This window comes from Macrotis lagotis, chromosome 1 (assembly GCF_037893015.1).
Source record: "Macrotis lagotis isolate mMagLag1 chromosome 1, bilby.v1.9.chrom.fasta, whole genome shotgun sequence".
In the NCBI taxonomy this organism is placed as follows: domain Eukaryota; kingdom Metazoa; phylum Chordata; class Mammalia; order Peramelemorphia; family Peramelidae; genus Macrotis; species Macrotis lagotis.
Window position 1 is genome coordinate 28295742 of NC_133658.1, and position 4121 is coordinate 28299862.

At 39.8% G+C, this 4121-nt stretch overlaps 1 pseudogene; it reads left to right on the forward strand.

The window, feature by feature from the left end:
• The first annotated feature begins 200 nt into the window (after positions 1-200).
• LOC141512950 (actin, cytoplasmic 1 pseudogene) lies at positions 201-1439 on the forward strand (annotated as a pseudogene).
• The last annotated feature ends 2682 nt before the right edge of the window (positions 1440-4121 follow it).

A 4121-nucleotide genomic window follows, 5' to 3' on the forward strand; every position in this document is an offset into this window, starting at 1 on the left:
GATTCTCTAACACCATCCATTAAGCCAAAAGGGTCTGTGACATGTGGAAATGGAGGGAATGAGGGCATTGATGAAATAACAAGACTTTGAAGCTGTGAGCTCTTCCGCCCGGCATGCACTTGCCTCCCCTGCCTCCAGGTGCGGCAACACCGCCTGTCTCTCTCTCCTAAGGGTTTAGACTTGCCACCACCGAGTTCACCATGGAAGATGATATTGCTGCTCTCGTGGTTGACAATGGCTCTGGCATGTGCAAAGCTGGCTTTGCAGGAGATGATGCCCCTCGGGCCGTCTTCCCTTCCATTGTTGGCCGCCCAAGACATCGGGGTGTGATGGTGGGTATGGGCCAGAAAGACAGCTACGTGGGAGATGAAGCTCAGAGCAAGAGAGGTATTCTGACTCTGAAAGACTCCATTGAACATGGTATTGTCACCAACTGGGATGACATGGAGAAAATCTGGCATCATACTTTCTACAATGAGCTCCGTGTGGCCCCTGAAGAGCACCCTGTGCTGCTCACAGAAGCTCCCCTGAACCCCGAAGCCAACAGAGAAAAGATGACTCAGATTACGTTTCAGACCTTCAACACCCCAGCTATGTACATTGCTGTCCAGGCTGTGCTGTCCCTATATGCCTCTGGTCGTACCACTGGTATTATGATGGACTCCGGTGATGGTGTGACCCACACTGTGCCTATCTATGAAGGTTATGCCCTTCCTCATGCCATCCTCCATCTAGATCTGGCTGGCCATGATCTGACTGACTACCTCATGAAGGTTCTGACTGAGAGAGGGTACAGTTTCACTACCACAGCTGAGAGGGAAATCGTGCATGACATCAAGGAGAAGCTGTGCTATGTCACCCTAGACTTCAAGCAGGAGATGGCCACCGCTGCCTCCAGCTCCTCTCTGGAAAAGAGCTATGAGCTCCCTGATGGGCAGGTTATCAATATTGGCAATGAGAGGTTCTGATGCCCAGAAGCTCTCTTCCAACCTTCTTTCTTAGGTATGGAATCCTGTGGAATTTATGAAACTACCTTCAACTCCATCATGAGGTGTGATGTTGACATCCATAAGGATCTGTATGCCAATACTGTATTGTCTGGTGGTACCACCATGTACCCAGGCATTGCTGACAGGATGCAAAAGGAGATTACAGCCCTAGCCCCCAGCACAATGAAAATCAAGATCATTGCCCCACCTGAGCACAAATACTCTGTCTGGATTGGAGGCTCCATCCTGGCATCTCTTTCTACCTTCCAGCAGATGTGGATCAGCAAGCAGGAGTATGATGAATCTGGGTCTTCCATTGTCCACCACAAATGCTTCTAAATGGACTGTTTGTGTTTGTTTTTGGTTGTTTTGGTTATTTTTTTGTCAAAAGGGTGTGATAATGGCCCAAAAAAAGGAGATGAGATTGGCATGGCTTTATTTGTTTTTTTTTTTTGTATGTGTTTTTTTTTGGCGCTTGACTCAGGATTTAAAAACTGGAATGGTGAAGGTGATGAGCAGTCTAAGTATGTTGGAGGCAAACATCCCCAAAGTTCTACAGTGCATCTTCAGGACACTGTACATTTTTTTAAGTCATTCCAAATAATTGTATAATGCATTGTGACAGAGTTACTTGCCTCTATGAAGGTGGCTATCCTACTCTTTAGAGAAAAGGAGCTACTTAAAACATACAGAAGGGGAGGGGGGAGGGGGGAAGGTAGTAGTATTGCTTTTCATGTAAATTAATGTAATCCTTTAAAAAAATTTTTTGTATCTTCCGCCTTAATACTTGTTACTTTTTTTTTAATTGTCAAACATCATGGATGGCCCCCTAAAATCCCTCCCTACCCTCAACATAGATGTGAATGAAGACTTTTTTTGCAGTCTCCCCAGGAGTTTAATAAGATTGGTGCTAGTACTTGGGGGAGGGGAGGAGCTTTACCTGTACACTGACTTTAAGACCAGTTCAAATAAAAGTGCACACGTTAAAGAATCTTAAAAAAAAAAAGACTTTGAATCTTGAAGTAATTAGAATATGATTCAAAATCGGTCCTCATCTTTTTCCTCAAACTTGGGTACAATCTCTTGTGATAGATACAACTATCATAGTGCTGTCTAAGTAGATGGGTCTCTGTGAGTATTGTAAATGAGTCCCCATTAAAGTAGTAATTAGGCTTCCCTTATGAAAGAGACAATGACTTTTTCAATGCTACCTATAATACAGATTGATTTGTAGCTGCTATTTACCTAAGCAGAGTCTTCTTCCTCCTCTGAAAAATCCTTGAAGCATTAAACATCTACTTCCCTACACACACACACACACACACACACACACACACACACACACACACACACAAACATACACCCTATCAAAATAAATCCAGGTATTGAGTGAGAGAGGTCTTTGGTTTTATCTGCTGGGTGTTTACTCCTTCTTCAAATTCAAGTGACCATATATACTCCATATTGTAGAATAGGAGTCACCAACCAGTGAAGGTTATGGCCAACCAGGCACAGTTGACTTCAATTCATAAAGTGACAAGTTAGTTTGGTCCATTTTGATCACCCTCCTGGGTCTTCAATTTAATTCAATAAAATATGTATTGATTAAATGCCTAGACATTGCAGTAGATATGAGAACCAATCCAAGAAAAACAGCTTCAGCCTTTAAGGAGGGTATATTAGACTCAGATGAAACATGTGGCAATACAAGTAAAACCAAACATGTGGGAGGAATGTTGTACTTGTCATATCATATTCAGATATGTCTGACTCTTTGTGGTCATCCATAGGGATTTCATGACAGAGATGCTGAAATGATTTTCCATGTCCTTCTCTACTTCATTTTAAAGATAAGGAAACTGAGGCAAACAGGGTCACTCAGTAAATAAGTGTCTACGGATTTGAACCAGGATCTTCTGGACATCAGGTCCAACACTCTTTCCACTGTGTCACCAAGCCATTCAGGTAATTTCATTGTTATAGGTGAAATTTCAGGTGTTTACTCCTTCAAATTCAAGTCACCATATATAATGCTTAAACACTTGAAAAGTTGCCTTGAATATGGAAAGATGAAGTTACTTGCCCAGTCAAATGAGTAGTATATATCAGTGACAGGAATTGAATAGAGATCATTTTTTGCTACCCTCTTTATTCTCTCCAATAGTTAACTGGTGAATAAAACCTGGGACTTGGAATCAGGAAGAACCCTTATAACCTAAATAGTTATATGACCCTCTCCAAGTCATTTAACTACCCTCAGACTCAATTTCCTCATATACAAAATGGGATCTCTATCCTAGGGTTGTTTTGATGTACAAATCAGATAATATTTGTAAGATGCTTTGCAAATCTAAAATCCTATATAAATGCAAGTGAATATTATTTATTATCATGTCACCCCCCAATTTACAAAATTGAATAACTATGTAAATATATGAAAAGTAATTTCAAAATAATACAATATACAGATAATTGCTGGAAGCAGGAAAGGCTTCCTGTAGGAAGAGGCACTTTATTTGTAGGTTGATAGATACTAAATAACATTCAAAGCAGAGATAAGGAGGGAAGTTATTTTTATTATTTTTATTTTTTTTTATATTTTTGCAAGGCAGATGGGGTTAAGTGGCTTGCCCAAGGCCGCACAACTAGGTAATTATTAAATGTCTGAGACCGGATTTGAACCCAGGTACTCCTGACTCCAAGGCCGGTGCTTTATCCACTGTACCACCTAGCCGCCCCAAGGAGGGAAATTATTACAGACTCCAAAGACTACCAGTGTAAAGGAGTAAAGGAGCTGAGAATTCATATATATATATATATATATATATATATATATATATATATATATATATGTATATATATACGTATATATATATATATATATATATATATATATATATATATATCACAAGTTGCACAAAATCATATTCAAGGTGTGATGTATATGTGTATGGTATATTTTATACATATAATGCATCCATGATAGTGTTTTCCCTGATAAAAAAAAGTAGTGTCTGTTAGAAAAAACACTTTTTTTAGACTTTGAGGCCATGAATCCTGAAGGATTGAAAACACCAAAGGATTGAAATCTCATGGAAGTCAATGGGATCATAGAAATTTTTATAGAGAACT